Genomic DNA, 17,860 nt, shown 5'->3' on the forward strand with positions numbered 1-17,860 from the left:
TGTACAGCCATGTGGAAATCAAGATGATGGACAGTTACCTGCTTGGAATAAAGAATGAATCAAGCCTGGCAGGAGCCTGCAGGTGCCAAGGACAGTTGAGGCTTGGGTATAAAAGCCAGGATTTTGACCTGAGAGAAATATCCAATTTGAGATTAGGTTGGAAAGGATGGTTTTGGGGTAGGCCTTAGGTGAGCTTATTCAGTCAATCACCAACAACCTATTTCGAATTACTTCAGTAGTCCCTGATCCTTAACTAATCATCAAAAGAAACATCAATACTTTATCAGCAGAGTAACTTGATTTAGGTTGTGCAAGTCTGGCCCAACCAGAATGACATCTGTCAAACCTGAATAACATCACTTCAAAATCATAAATATTATCATTAGACTTAACTAATTAAGGACTTCCTGTTCCCTTTTTCCCAGTCATATCTTGCTTCCCCTCCCTAAGCCTGTTAACAATAAATCTTTAAACTTACTTCAGACTTGGCATCATCAAGACTCTTAGGGCTTTAGAAGATCACATCGTCAGGATATTTGAAGGTAAGAGGAGAACTGTATCTTTCAAAAGCAGATTTTTAATTCACAGTCAACCCAAAGCATTATTTATTAGGCCAGAGTGTCAGTTAGAAAAGATATCTGTATAATTCTAATTGCAGATTCATTACCAGGCTGATAACTCTGGGAAACTGTTATAATTGGGGTTTGGGTTTAGCAGATTCATCATTTAAACAACATCTACTGCAGTGTGTAATCCTTTGAGATTCACTAATTATAACTTAAGTGTCTCACTTAGGATTCACTCCATCTTACCCTGCCCCTGATCCTTTACCATCAGAGGATTTACATAACAGTTTTATGACATATCAAAACATGTGAGAATGGAACAGTGTTGCCAGAAGTTAAATGAATTAATTTTGTTCCAGAAAAAAGTTCAGCTAGATGGCATCTTCTAATGAATACTTCTCAATTTGGTGATCAATCAGATGGCCAAAAGAACTAGGCATTGCACAGGGAACAAACATTTTATTTCTTTGCCAAATGGAGAGATAGAACAGCTAAAGACAACATTTTTGACCCAAATCTGAATTCGAGGGAACCCCATTATTATTGTTGTTGTTGTTGTTGTTATTGTTATTATTATTATTCCTTCAGCACTTTTCATACTCACTGATAGAGAACTCTACTCGCTGACCATTAAATAATATCTTTTCCCTTCTTTTCTTAAACTGGCATCATCAGTGAATCTAGTGCCTATTATAGTCTGGGCATCAAGGTAAGTGTCAGTGATACCAAGACTAAAAAAAAAAAAAAAGAAAAGTTCTTGCCTTCAAGGAGATTACCCATTGAAGGAGGAAAAAAATTTATATATATATATATATATATATGCACACATATATATTTAAAAACATAAATTGAAATATTTTCATAGAAATGCTAGCAATTAAGGGAGGTTTGAAGTACTTTGCAAGTTATGGCTATAGTCCTAGTGATGAGTATAATAAAACATAAATAAAGAAAGGGGTAAATAGGGGGGTTTTAGGTCCTTTGGTAGGAAAGGAAGGTGCAATAGTGGATTGAGGTGGTAAGGAGAGAAGTAAGGGAATGACTGAGTTTAGGGAAATAGAGGACAAGGTAGTATAATAAATGGTAAGGAAGATGATGAGGTAATTAGGGGAGGCAGCTGCAACAGGGAGACACTCTGACTAGAGATAGAGGTTACTGGGGAAGGAAGGCTTGACTCTTCCAGGGAAAATGGTATTTCTACAGACACAAAGGTTAGGGCCAGTCAGAAGTGGTTTGAATCTTACTAGAGGGCTTTCTAGTCAGTTTCTCAAGTCCACAAAGAAGGAGTCCCAAGGCTCCTCCCTGTCAATAAAACTGAAGGGTTTCCAGGAGGAAGTATAGAGACAAAGACTTCTTCCCAAGATGAATGCCTCCAGCTTCCCTCAGGAAAATAGATAGAATAATTCCTTTCCTCCTTCAACTCTCACTTATTGTAGAGCCCATGGTTTAGCAAAGGGTTTGAATAGGTAACAATGGGGTTTATTAAAATTTCAGGGTTGATTATCAAGGAGAGAGGAGTTCAGGGTTTCCATAACAGCCGCTAGGGAGAAGCTCAAGGTGGGGAGGGTCACAGGAATGCCTTTGACTGAGAGAGAGCCTGTTCTCTCTCAGGCCAGGGAAGTTTGGCTGCCCTTGAGGTTAGGAAGTACTAAAACAATGAAGCAAAGGATAGTTTGTTTCAAGGGTAAGCCCTACTTGTCTATGGGGAACTAAATCCTCAAAGTCTAATTGCTACAACCCCAAAATTCACCCTTCTCCCAAAGCCCACAGGGAATCAGGAAGGTAATAGGGAATGATATAGGGAAGATCAGGGAAGGCCCAGAGAAGCTAGCTAAGCTCCAAAAATCCAAAGACAAAAGCACAGATTCAAGGCAAGGTTTCAGCTCAAAAGCAGAGCTCAGTTTGCCCCTCCACTCTTCACAAGCTTCTGGGACCAATTGAACTTTGTCAGAGATCTAAAACTGGCTAACTGTCGGAAGTTCTACAGTTAGGTTTTGCAAGGGAAAATGCCTTGATTGCATCTCTGCATTACATGAGGTGATCAGGGTCTAGACTAGGATGTTGACAGCATAAATTATGATCATATCCAAGAGTTATTGTGACAACAGAAACGAAAAGTAATCCTTTCTCATAAAAATATTCTCTTAAAAACTCTGGGTCCACAATCAAGAAGATTGGTTTCAAAATTATTGCAACCATGGTGTCTATATCTACCTGTCTAACCTGTGTCCACATCAAATTTCTCTACTGAAAATGGAAAAGATAATAGTACCTCATATAGTTTTTGTAAGGATTAAATGAAATACTTGTAAAGCACTTAGCACAGTAACATTCACATAGTAGGCACTTAATATATGTTTATTTTCTTTTTTTTCTCTTCTATACAGTTTTCTTTAGAACATGATAGATAATGATTATTTTACTTTAATTATCACCATTTGCTGTAGATGGTTGGCTTATATAAAATAATCATTACTTTGAAAAGGTTGACAGCAGCCAGAAACTGGCTGGTCTTGGACATTTAATCACACAAAACAAAGGCAAATAAATGCCTATTGCTTACATAAAGTGCAGATGTATACAACTGCAAATACTCTAAGATCTACCCAGTTGGGCTAAAATGAGAGAGATTGCTAGTATACTTGGGTGAGTACTTTTATAGTTATGGCATCAGAGCCAGAACATTTCTGATGACTATTAGATATAACTAGAAACCCAACACATTTCTAGGTTCTACCTGATAACTATTCCACCACTGATTCAGCTGCTCTTGGAAGTTTTACTACTGGGCAAATTGAATTTTTGCATGCAAATGCTTCATAAAATAGTCTCCACTACTTGTTCTGTCATAATGATTTGGGTCCAGGCTTGTCGCTATCATGTTCAATTCCAAAAAATCTGAAAAAGCAAGTGCTTCAATGAAATCACAAGCATCCAGGTGATTTCTATCTCTAATTGACAAAAAAAACAATGGATTTCAGGAAAGAAATGGAAAAAAGAAATACATGAACATTAGCTTTCTAGTTTTGAATATGGACTCATAATTCCTCTAAGCTTAAAAGAAATACAGAGGACACTTCTTCAAATGGCAAGAACTCTCTTCTATCAGATGCAAGAGCCCTCAAACTGGAGTGGCTACATTGAAAAGCTGATTGTGATCTCTCAAGTGCCAGAGATGATCAACCAGGACAAAGTATCTGTCATTCTGCACTTGTGTATCACTGTTCAGAGGGAAAAAAAAAGAAGTGTACCCTCTCCACTGCTGAGAAGTTCCCCATCATCTATTTAAAACCTATTATTTGTGGAATAAAGAGGAGTGGATTTTAATCCAGATCTGCTGCTTACTCAGGAAAATAATAACAATAAGAATAACAAAGCAAAGAAATAAGAACAAAAACTAACAGTTTCAACCATCTTCTGCCCAATATTTACAATCAGCAATGCTCAGGCCAAGGACATTATCCACTTCTTTAGCAGTAGCCAAATGTTGCTGTTGTAATCTACTGCTCAAGTCCATTAGGATGATACTCTTTCCCTTCAGTTTGATATTAATGACCTGCTCCATTTGTTAGATAGGCAAAGCAGAGCTAGTAAGACAGGAAAGCTGTTCAATTATCCTTGTTTTCTTTGAGTTCTCTTTAAGTTTCAAGGCTTTTGCCTTCCAGTTTCAAGAGGGAAAAACGGAATATGCCAACTCCATTTCAGGTTGCTGATGGAAAGGTCTTTGGAAAGACATGATGGAGGGATGAGAGCTAAAGATCTCTCCCCTCTCTAGCTCTATCCAGTCCTGCCCTGCCACCCATTCAGGGCAGGACATTCATTCCTTCAATGAGAAGAGAGTCCCATACTAATGGGCTTTGGGATCAGGATTAGAGAGTAAAGAAAGTGCTATTAGGAGGAGTTCTTCCCTGACAGAGATTTAGAATAGGACCAGAGGGTCTCAACTGATTAAAAAAATTTGTTCTCTAATTTTATACCATGTGAATATGGAAGGCAGGAGTAAGATGTTATGGTAAACACACTTCAAAATTCAGTATTTATTTTAGTAACTGTGTTAATAAATCCCCCCACCACACATTTGGTACGATCAAAGCATAAGAATAAAAGGTGGGAAAAAAGATTTGAATTTGTGAGAACTGAGATTAAGTTTGGGAGTAGAGAGAGAAGAATAATCTCCTACTAAAATAGTCCATTATCCCCAGAGCCAGATGGATTCACAAGTGAATTATATCTAACATTTAAAGAACAACTAATCCCAATACCACACAAACTATTTAGCAAAATAAGCAAAGAAGAAGTTCTGCAAAATTCCTTTTATGACACAAATATGGTTCTGATTCCAAAGCCAGACAAATCAAAAACAGAGAAAGAAAACTACAGACCAATCTCCTTAATGAACATAAATGCAAAACTCTTAAATAGAATACTAGCAAAAAGACTCCAGCAAGTAATCAAGAGTGTTATTCATTATGATCAGGTAGAATTAAACCAGGAATGCAAGGATGGTTCAATATTAGGAAAGCCATCCATATAAATGACCATATTAACAAACAATCCAACAAGATTCACTTGATTATCTCAATAGATGCAGAAAAAGCCTTTGACAAAATACAACACACATTCCTATTGAAAACACTCGAAAGGATAGGAATAAACAGTATTCATTTAAAACCATCAGAAAGCATCATCTGCAATGGGGTTAAATTAGAAGCCTTCCCAATAATATCAGGAGTGAAACAAGTATCCCCATTATCACCTCTATTATTTAATATGGTAATAGAAACACAAACCATAGCAATTAGAGAAGAAGAAGGTATTAAAATAGGCAATGACCTTTGCATATGATATGATGGTCTATTAAAAGAATCCTAGAGAATCAACTAAAAAGCTAGTGGAAATAATCAACAATTTTAATAAAGTTGCAGAATACAAAATAAACCCACATAAATCATGAACATTTCTATATATTTCCAACACATTCCAGCAGCAAGATTTAGAAAGAGAAATTCCATTTAAAATCACCCTAGACAATATAAAATATTTAGGAATTTATTTGCCAAGACAAACACAGGAATTATTTGAACACAACTACAAAACACTTTCCACACAATTAAAACTAGATCTAAACAATTGTAAAAAAACATTAATTGCTCATGGATAGGATGAGCTAACATAATAAAAATGACAATCCTATCCAAATCAGTTGACTTATCCAGTGCCATACATATCAAACTACCAAGAAACTTTTTTTTTTCTAAATTAGAAAAAAACTATAACAAAGTTCATTTGAAAGAACAAAAGATCAAGAATGTGAAAGTAAATAATGAAAAAAATGTGAAGGTGGGTCTAGCAGTACCAGATCTTAAACTTTACTAGAAAGCAGTGGTCATCAAAACAATTTGGTACTGGTTAAGAGACAGAAGGTAGGATCAGTGGAATAAACAGCATAAATGACCTCAACAAGACAGTGTATGATAAATCCAAAGATGCCAGCTTTGGGGACAAAAATACATTATTTGACAAAACTTTTGGGAAAACTAGGAAAAAGTATGGGAGAGATTAGGTTTAGATCAACATCTTACACCCTCCACCAAGATAAATTCAGAATGGGTGAATGATTTGAGTATAAAGAAGGAAAGTATAAGTAAATTAGGTGAATACAGAATAGTACACCTGTCAGATCTTTGGGAAAAGAAAGATTTCAAGACCAAGCAAGAGTTAGAAAACATTACAAAAGGCAAAATAAATAATTTTAATTACATTATATTAAAAAGATTTTGTACAAACAAAACCAATGCAACCAAGATTAGAGGGAAGCAACAAATTGAGAAAAAAATCTTTATAACAAAAACCTCTGACAAAGGTCTAATTACTCAAATATATAAGGATTTCAATCAATTGTATAAAACATCAAGTCATTCTCCAATTGATAAATGGGCAAGGGACATGAATAGGCAATTTGCAGATAAAGAAATCAAAGCTATCAATAAGCACATGAAACAGTGTTCTAAATCTCTTATAATTAGAGAAATGCAAATCAAAACAACTCTGAGGTGCCACTTCACACCTAGAAGATTGGCTAACATGACAGCAAAGGAAAGTAATAAATGTTGGAGGGGATGTGGCAAAATAGGGACATTAATGCATTGCTGGTGGAGTTGTGAATTGATCCAACCATTCTGGATGACAATTTGGAACTATGCCCAAAAGGCATTCAAAAGACTTCCTACCCTTTGATTCAGCCATACCACTACTGGGTTTATACACCAAAAAATTATAAGGAAAAAGACATACAAAATATTTATAGCCATACTCTTTGTGGTGGCAAAAAATTGGAAAATGAAGACATGTCCTTCAATTGGGGAATAACTAAACAAATTGTGGTGATGGAATACCATTGTACTAAAAGGAAAATGAACTGGAGAAATTCTATGTGAAATGGAAAGACCTCCAGGAATTGATGCAAAGTGACAGGAGCAGAACCAGGAGAACATTGTACACAGAGACTGATACACTGTGGTAAAATAGAATGTAATGGACTTCTTACTAGCAGCAATGCAGTGATCCAAGACATTTCTTAGGGGTTTCTGAAAAGAGCGCAATTCACATTCAGAGGAAGAACTGTGGGAGTAGAAACACAGAAGAAAAACAGCTGCTTGATCACATGGGTCAATGGGGATATGATTGGGAATGTAGACTCTAAATGATCACTCTAGTGCAAATATCAATAATATGGTAATAGGTCTTGGTCAATGACACATGTAAAACTCAGTGGAATTGCTCATTGACTAAGGGAGGGGGTGGGGAGGAAAGAGAGGGAAAGAACATGAATGATGTAACCATAGAAAAGTTTTCCTAATTAATTAATTAAATAAAAAAATTTAAAATATCCCATTACTTTAGTACCTTTAAACTTAGCAATGTGCAAGCTAAATCAGTTCTGATAGTGATACCTCCTGTTTACCCCTTTCACCTGGGAGCCTTCCCACTCTATTATTGGAGAGGGTGGAGATAGACATTTTGGAACATCTACTCTCAGATTCTTTTTTGAGGGGGATACCCAGAGCATTCATCTCTTCATTTCCTACCTAGCTCCTCTCATTCAACATTCTGAATGTTGTCATCACTCTTAAGCCAAATCAATATTCTCCCAGGTACCAGGTAACAAGTCCTCCATTGCTCCACACTTATTATTATTATTAGTTATTTGTATGATTGTTTTCCCTCAATTACAGTGTAAGTTCCTTGAAGGCAAGGAGTGTTTTATGATCTTCACATTCCCAATGCTTAGCACAATGCCTGGCACATGTTGTTTATTGGTTATAATATTTTCATAAAAATTTGACATCTTCTTAGCCCTGATATTTCAGTGACAATGACAGGTACTATAGACATACCAATCTAAAATTATCTTAAAAACTCATTAGTTCAAGTGTTAACCTAACCACATCAGTTTGTAATTGAAATATTTGCTTAGAAGGGCATATTTTTAACACTTATAGTAGATATGTGTAATTATGGAAAAACCTTTTATAAATGCTTCCTTATACAGTATACATAGATTCTTATACATGTACCTACATATAATAGAGTTTGTGATACCTAGGCAAAGTATTATTGCAGTGACTATTAGAAGTAAGAAACATTTATAACCATTTGAGACCTTTTAGGATAATTCATAAAAATGAAAAAAAAATTGAGAGAAAGAGCAGAGCAGTGCAATTTTCCAAATTATCTATTAGATTATTCTGGAACACCTAGTGAAGCTCACTTGCAGAAGGCGAACCTGAAACAATGCCCAACATAATTGGATATTTTCAATTACAACTTTAAAATAAATTCATAAAATATTCAAATCACAGCAAAGTAATATGGATAATTTTCTCCAATTTCCAATCAGTATAGTGTGATAATATGTGCAAAAATGAGGACAAATTTGAGTTGGCAAATGTTCAAACTTGTTGTTGGCATGATCTGCCACCTTCAACTTGAAGGTTGGTTGCATCATTGTGCAACTTGCTGCCTCTGAATGTTAAGTGTATAAACTCTTAAATTTTATCAGTCTTTGTGTGGAAGGTAAAAGCTTGATGATTTTCATTATAACCTCTCAGTTCTATGTATCTCTGTGTGTATAAACATAAATAATTTGATAGAAAATCTAAAAGAGTCACTGAATCTAATAGAAACAAAGAATATAGAGAGGTTAAGTAATTGAAATATAGGAACACAAGATAAAAGATTTATATCTCAAAATATACCATGCTACATTTATGAGAGAGATTCATAAGTACTGTTATTGAAAGAAGAGGTTTCTAGCTTTTTTATATAAATTTTTTAGCTTCAGATAGCATGACACCCAATATATTGAAATGACATCTTTAACGTGCACATACAGGATGTAATGAAAATTCAAGAAAATTATTTCAAAGGAAATTAGATGTTTTTCTTTTTTTAATATGCTTACATTCTGACTTAGAATCGATACTGATTGTAAAGCAAAAGAATAGTAAGAACTAGGCAGTTGGGGTTAAGTGACTTGCCCAGGGTCACACAACTAGGGGGAAAATTTGATGTTTTTAAGAAGCAAAAACAAACTTTTTTCAAAAAACACATGAGAAGACATCAGAAGAAATTTTTGTATCATATAAAGTTGCTTAAAAACTATTAAGTAGAAAAAATATCATTCAATAAGAGAAACACTGGCATTTGCTGCAACTTTTAATGTGGAGAAAAGACTGAATACTAAATCATATATAAAGCAATGTCAAATGATGCCACTTAAAGCTATAAAGAGAAAAAAACCTAAACTATCCTCAAAAACCTTTGTGATCAAGTAATCAAGAAACTAAAATGTCCCACTAAGCACTATAAGAGAATGAAGCAATAGATATAGTCATATACACTCCTTGGAATGAATATGCACTATGTATTGTATGAAATAATGTTAAAAAAATTTCATGTATTTCAAATCAAATGACCACTCTAAATTAGGAGAATTAGTCATTATGATTAATATATACTTTTTCCTTGGGTCATTTTATTTTATTTTACTTGCATGATGATTTATATTTATATTTATATTTTAATTTATTTTTAATTTTAATAAGTTTAAAATTTTTTTTTTTTTTAATAACTAAACAATTAAAATAATAGTTTGATAATTTAAATAATAGTTTATTTAATAATTTTCCTAATTTTATATCTGCACAATTTCTTAATAATTCATTTTATGATATTTTGCAATCTATGACATATTCTCTCTCTTCTTCCCATGCTTTTCATGGATTTTTTGAAGATTAAATAGTTTTCAAACTTATATACAATCCAAGAATTTTTCATTTATGAAAAAATTAGAACTATAAGAAATTAATTTATAAAATAATATGTAGTATATTTCCCAATTTGATAAAAATACTTTTTTAAAATTTAATTCAAAAGACTTATATTTCATTTTAAAGACATATGTATTTATGTATATGTATATAGGTATGTATATGCATATATATGTATTTATATAAAGATATGGAGAAAGAAAGAGAGAGAGAGAGACGGAGGGGAAACCCATTAAAAAAAGTTCATATATGATACATTTTGTCTTATTTCATCTCACAATAAAAGTTAATAGTTTTGCCTTGTGATAGTAAGTCAAAATAAGAAGTTAAAACTGAAAAAATCTTAATATGCATTGGTTACAAAGGAATAAGGACAGCTAAGTGGCCCACTAGGTAGAGCCAGGCCTGGAATTAAGAAGACTCATCTTCTTGCATTCACATTTGGGTTCAGACACTGACTAACTATGTGATCCTTGAAAAGAAAAATAGTATGAAGAGAGCTAGATTACACAAATTCAGTTTAGAAGTAGTCTCCAAAGTGAGACCTTTCTTGGCAAGAAGGCTTTTCTTTTTTCCTTTGGATGTCCTCTTGGCAAGAAGGCCTACCAGGTGGGCTTATGATGGTAAGGTCTTCCCTTGAACATGAGACCTATTCTTGACAAGAAGTTATGAGGTTTTTCTTAGCAAGAAGGTCAGATCTTGTCATATTTTGTACCTCTCCATTCTATAAATGGTAGTAATGAGGATAGCCAAAGTTACTCTGTAGCTTCAGAACAAAATGAGGTAATAGCCTTAGAAACTCCTAGATATATTGCAAGACACTGAGGACATGCAAAAAATCCCTTGGCAAATATATCTACAGAGAATTATATTATTAATTTTAAGCACATTACAATTATGAATTATGGATACATAGCTGCTTAGTCAATTAATAATGGGAATTATTCCTTTTTATTAAATTTGATATGATTATATTTTATTATTAAAATATTAATTATGAAATAGGATTGTATGCAAAGAATATACAGTTATTCAGAGGCATAAAACAATGAATATAAACTGAAATTGATTAGATTATCTTTACACCATATGAAAGTCACTAACCCTCTTTGCCTCTGTTCTTCATCTGCAAAATGAATTGAAGAAGGATATGGCAGACCACTCCAATATCTTTGCCAAGAAAACTCCAAATGGAGTTATGAAGAATTAAGCATTACTGAAATGATTGGATATCAAAAAAATAAAAATGAAGGAATAAAGATTACTATGTAGGTTGTAATAAAATAAATTTTACTACCATTCTAATATCTGGTTATTATGGAATGAATTATTTCTTCTATAACTGTTACCAAGACAAAATATCAATCTTGATTAGTGGCTAAAATGTAATTATGATTATCAATATTGTTAATGTCATCACCCTGTGATAAATTTTATATAGAAAAGCAAATTCATTTATCATATTCATAATTTAATTAGTTATTTAATTGAATATATTAATGAATTTTTCAACAAATAAATATACAAAATTTTAACAAATGCTTAGTTTTATCTAACTAAAATATGAGATAATAAAATTATATATACATAGATAATATTATGAAAATTGTGTGAGAAAAAATTATAGCACAAGCTGGGAGAGTATGAAATGCAACTCTCTGTGCATCATATTATCTTGGAAGAACTGAAAGCAGATAGATCCTTCAGAGAGCATTCTGAAAATAGCTGCACAAAGAACTTGAAGCTTGGAGTAGTAACTTCACTACAGCTAAAGATTCCAACTTTAACACCTTTTTAAATTAAAAGAAAAGGGCTGTAGAATGAGCAAAAAATACAAAAAGAAAATTGACAAAGAAAGTTGTTTTAGTGACAAGGAAGAACATATCACAAACTCTTAAGAAAACAATGATTTGGGGTGGAGCCAAGATGGAGGAATAGCTAGAGCAGCAGCTCTGTTTCACTAAGAAAATCCCCTCTGAACAAGAATAAAATATTGCCACAAAACAAATAATTTTTAATTTATTTGATTAATTAACTAATTGAAAATTTTGGAAAAAAGTGTCCCAAAGGACTCATGATAAAAATAACAACTTCTTCCAGAGAAAAAAACTGAAAAGCAGAAAGAAGTGAATGTTCATTATAGATGATGTGGATTTCTTGAGCAAATATACAGAGGCAAGGGAAAAGACTATTTTAGGGACAGCTAATAGTCCAATTGACGGAAAGGTAGATTTTGTGAAGGAGTTTAAGTGAGATCAAAAAGATATAAAGCAGACAGATCATAGATATCCATTCATCTCATTCTTTCAAGCCTCTTAGTGAAACATTTCCTTTACCCTCTTTTCTTTATTCCCTTAGTCATTTCTTCCATATTGACCCTGTTTATTCCCTGTCTATATCTTTGTATTAGATTCTAGGTCTCCTCGCTTTGATTTTCATTACTCTTTCCCTGTATTGAACTCTCACCCTATTTCCAAAAGAGGTATAGATAGACATGTCAGAGAATGGAATGCCAAGTATCAATGGAATCTTAGATCGAATTTAAACCAAATCATATGACTATTCAGAAGTAGTCTTTCCTTAGCTTCATTCCTACCTGTTTCAGCACCCTATTGGATATTAAACATTGGGTGTTCTAGATACAAGGCAAAATCATTATATCCAAAGTGGAACTCATCTTTCCCCCCAAACCCATAAACTTCTCTATTTCTGTCAAAGAAACCACCGTTCTCCAATATTCCCATCTTCCAGGTTCATAACTTGGGTATTATATTCAACTCCTCATTCTCCCTGACCCCATTATACTCAATCAAGTGTTAAATCTTACAATTTCTACCTCAACAACTCTCAATTTCATTCTTCCTCTTCAAACAACCACCACTAGCATGGATCTTATTTTTTTTCAGTAATAGCTGTCTAATTGGTCTATTTGTTTCAATTCTTTCCCCACTCTCTTTCATCTTCTGTAGAGCTCTTAAAGCAATTTTCCTTAATTGCACATCTGACCATGTAATTCCCTTGCTGAATCAACTTCAACTGTGGTGGACATAGTAAGAAAAGCAGCTTTAAGGTTTTCAAGGTTCTATACATTTGTTAGGGCCTTTAATCATCACAAGAACCCTGGAAGGTAGATGCTATCATTATCCCCATTTCACAGATCAAAAAACTGAGGCTGAGACACAGAAAGTTAAAGTGGTTTGCTCAGTGCCTAAGGTAAAATTTGAACTTGTTTTTTTTCTGATTCTAGCTTTGCTGCTCTATCCATCACAACACCTTTCTGATTCTAGTCTTTGAGAGAAAGAGAGATCTAGTCTCATAAAAGCAAAAACAAAACAAAAAACCCTCAATCTGTGATTCTGATTTTAAATGTAAAAAGATAAAGAGGAAACATCTAAAAGCCATCATAGAATAGTCATGAGACTAAAGATCCTTATGTAAATCAACTTGAGCAGCACAATGAGTTTGATGTAGAAAAAAAAGATTTAAAGTCAGATGACCTGAATTTGAATTTCAGCACTCATAATTTCCTGACACTTGGTATTCTATTTCTAACAAGAAGTAAATGCACTCTGACCACATTAGAACCTCCTTTCCAGGTAGGAGATAGATAGGCAGATATCACTGATATGAGTGATGGATCATTTTTTTCATAGATCCATGACCGCCCAAGAAACTCCATCTAATAATCTTAACCTTGTATCATTAGGAAGCTTAATCTATGATGGTACATACAAGAAGTCATTGGGATCTGTGAATATTTTTAAGCTTGATTCCTTGATTTTTTGACTGACTTGAATTCTTGACTTTTGCTGCCTTATTTTGAGGTATAAAATAGTGGTGGTCCAGCTCTGGTTCAATTTGAAACTTATCTATTTTTTTCTTGGTAGGACATGAATTTACAAGGCTTATAAACTGTGCTGCTTTATATCACAAGGACATGGCTAGTGCCACTGAATGACACATCTATTCCCTTTTAACTTTTTTTAAAACTATTGATCAATAACCATCAAAGAAATGACTTTAAGTTGACTGTATTCCTATCACTTTAGACCTAGATTAGGACTCATTTAAATATGGTTAGATTAAAATGATATATATTATTCATCTACCTTTAATTCTCTGATTCTATATAATCTCTTTCTATAGACTTAAGGCCCCATCATTTATACATACTTGATCTATTGTTAAGCTGTATCTAAAAGATAGGCTGACTTCAAGCTTGACCCAATGCCTTTAGAAGACATACACACATATACATGAACACAAACAATACAGAAGCCAGTGAACTATGGGGAGAGTGGAGTTCTCGGTTGCTATTCCAGGACAGAGAGGTAAGAAAATACTTATTGCCTCTGTAGAAACAAATCAAATATTAGAATTGAGCAAGAGGAAGCTGATAACTTCTTAAGACAACAAGAAATAATAAAAGTAAATTTTAAAATGGGGAAAATGCAATAAGATATAAAACATCTTATTAGGAAAGCAGCTGACCTGGAAAACATATTAAGAAGAGACAATATAAGAATTTTTGAACAATCTGAAAGTTATGATGAATAAAAAAGTTTAAATGCTATCGTTTAAGAAAAGATTAAAGGAAATTGCCCTGGAGTTTGGAAAATAGAAGATAAAGTAAAACTTGAAATTATTCAATGACCACCTGATCCCAACCAGAAAACTCACAGGAACATTATAGCTAAGTTTTGTAACTCCAAGATTAAGGAGAAAATGTGACAATAAATTAAAAAGGAACAGTATAAATCCTTTGGAGAGACTATAAGGATAACAAGATTTAGCAGCTTCTATATTAAACAATGAAGGACATGAAATACTTTTCAAAGTGCAAGAGAGTTGTGTTTGCAAAAAATAATAGCCTCAGCAGAGTCAAATATCATCAATAAGATAAAAAAATGATTATTTTTATTTTGTTATTTTTATTGTCATTCAAAGCACACTTCAATATTGGTCATTTTTGTCATACATAATCAACTCCTTAAAATAAAACCATAAACACATTAATATGAGCACTGACTCCAATAGTTCTTTCTCTGGAGGTGGATAGCAACCTCCATCATAAGTCTTTCAGGATTGTCCCAGATCATTGTATTGCTGAGAGTAGCCAAGTTATCTTATTAGGAAAGTAGCTGACCTGGAAAGCATATTAAGAAGAGACAATATAAGAATTTTATGATAGATAATCATCTTTTGGTTTTGATGTTATTGCATACAATGTTCTCCCAATTCTGCTTATTTCCCTCTACATCTGTTCCCATGGATCTTTTCTGCTTTTTCTGAAATCATCTTGATTATGAAAGAAATTATTATTTAAGGAAATAAAATATTTTCAAATATTTTTGAAGGAAAGACATGTACTGAATAAAAATTTAATATCTAAGAATGAGAAGAAACACAAGAAGATAACATAAAAGACCAATTATAAATGATTTAATAAGGTCAAAATGTTTACTTCTTACATCGGAAAATGGCATATTTAAACATTAAGAATTATATCTTTAATTGGGTGGTTTGAAGGAGCATTTACTGATAGAAACTTCAAGGTCAAATTGAATATAATATAATGAGTTAAAAAATAAAATTGAAGGGGGAAGAATGAATTGGTATAATCATCTCATATCAAAGAAATGTTACAATGAAGGGAAAGAAAAGATGGAATGATGATAATGCTAGTGCTTTATTCTCATGGATCTGGGTTAAAGAGGGAATAATATATAGACATAGAATGGTAAAATTTTTCTTAACTCACAAGGTGAAAAGAGGCTGAGGGATAAAGATTAAATAAATGAGGGAATCTTAGAAGAGTGTATAGAAAGAAAAAAGAAGGCAAGCAGATAAGACAAGAGAAGGAATTATAGAGGCTCTTTATTTAAATAAATAATAGGATAAGGTAGGGACTCATATAAGGGTAAATAGATTAAAAACTAAGGGGTAAGAGGGGCAGCTGGGTAGCTCAGTGAATTGAGAGTCAGGACTAGAGACGGGAGGTCCTAGGTTCAAATCTGGCCTCAGACACTTCCCAGTGGTGTGACCTTGGGCAAGTCACTTGACCCCATTGCATACCCTTACCACTCTTCCACCAAGGAACCAATACACAGAAGTTAAGGGTTTAAAAAAAAATAAGAGGCAAGAGTTGAAAAAAGGGAGGGAACCATAAAAGGTCATGGGAGAAAAATAAAGGTGGGATTAAAGAGGGATATTTACAAAAATATAAATTTTCTATACCAAGAGGAGGAAGTAGAATATTTAAAGAATCCTACATTAGGAAAATAAATTGAACAGGCTATAAAAGAATTTCCTAAGGAAAAAAAATATCAAGACCAGATGGATTTATAAGTGAATTTTACCAAATTTACCAAGATCATCTAATCCTAATATTAAATTATTTAGAACAATTAGTAAAGGAGTTCTGTCAAACTCTGTTTAAGAAACAAATATGGTGCTGATACCTAAGTCAGGAGGAGAAAAACAGAGTAAGAAAATCATTGGTCAATTTCATTAATGAATACAGATACAAAACTTTAAAATAAAATATTATCTTGAGATTATAACAATATGTCACAAAAATTACATATTATGACCAAATAGGGTTTATAGCAGGTATGCAGGGATGGCTTAATATAAGGAAAACAATTAATAATAATTGATTATGTCAACAAAAAATAACCAAAATTATATGATTATATGAATAAAAGCAGAAAAGGCTTTTGATAAAATACAGTATCATCAAACTATTTGAAAGCATAAGTATAAATTAATTTTTCTTGAGATTAATAAAAATAAATATCTTAAACCATCATAAAATATTATATTTATTGAGAAAAAGTTAGAAGGCTTTCCTTTAAGTTAAAGAGTAAACAAGGATGGCCATTATCACCAATATTATTTAAAATTCAACAAAAGATGGTAGGATCAAACTTCTGATTAAGCAGAATTTATTGTATATGCACATTTCACATAAATCCTTGGTCTGCAGACATTCCGGACATATCCTGAGACATGGGCCTCTGAACTGATATGTGTGTGTGTGTGTGTGTGTGTGTGTGTGTGTGTGTATCCTTAAAGAAGATTATATGAATTCAGTTCATAGGAGTTCTATCACGTGAGATCTTTCTTTGCAAAAAAAAAGTTTTGTTTTATTTTGTTTTTCTCTTTGTATAAATTAAATTAATTTACATTAATCCTTAAGGTAAAAAATCATTTTATTCTTGACCTTTTTGATACTTGATCTACCTTCTGGAAAAAATTAATAGTGAGTACCAAGGCACCACTGCATAAGAATATGAACAATTCCCCAATTTATAAATGGTCAAAAGATATGAACAGACATTTTAGATGATAAAGCTATATATAAATATATTAAAATGCTCTAAATCCTTATTCATTAAAGAAATACAGATAAAAACAACTCTGAGATTTCATCTTATACCTATCAGATTGGCTAAAATTAAAAAGGGCAAAATGACAAATGTTGGAGGGGATGTGGAAAAATAGGGACACTAATGCTGTGTACTTTTCCTGCCATTTTGAAGAGCAATCTGGGATTATATGTAAAAAGTTATACAATTGTGTATACATTTAGACCCAGTAATAAAACTATTAGGTTTATTTCCTAGGATAATGGAAAGGAAGTGGAAAGAATCTATATGTTCTAAAATAGTTATAGAAGCTCTTTTTGGGGTGGCAAAGAAATGGAAAATGAAGGGATGTCCATTGTTTGGGGAATAGCTAAAGAAAGTGTGGTATATGATTGCATCAGAATACTATTGTGTCATCAGAAATGGCAAATAAATTTACAAAAATAAGAATCTGGAAACATTGTACACAGTAAGAAAAATAATGTATGATGATCCACTCACTACAAATGATTTAACTATTAATAATAAAGAAAGGATTCTGGGCAGCTCTAAGGGACTCCTTATGAAAAGGGATAGCCACCATCATAGAACA

Source organism: Gracilinanus agilis, chromosome 1, assembly GCF_016433145.1.
Source record: "Gracilinanus agilis isolate LMUSP501 chromosome 1, AgileGrace, whole genome shotgun sequence".
Classification (NCBI taxonomy): domain Eukaryota; kingdom Metazoa; phylum Chordata; class Mammalia; order Didelphimorphia; family Didelphidae; genus Gracilinanus; species Gracilinanus agilis.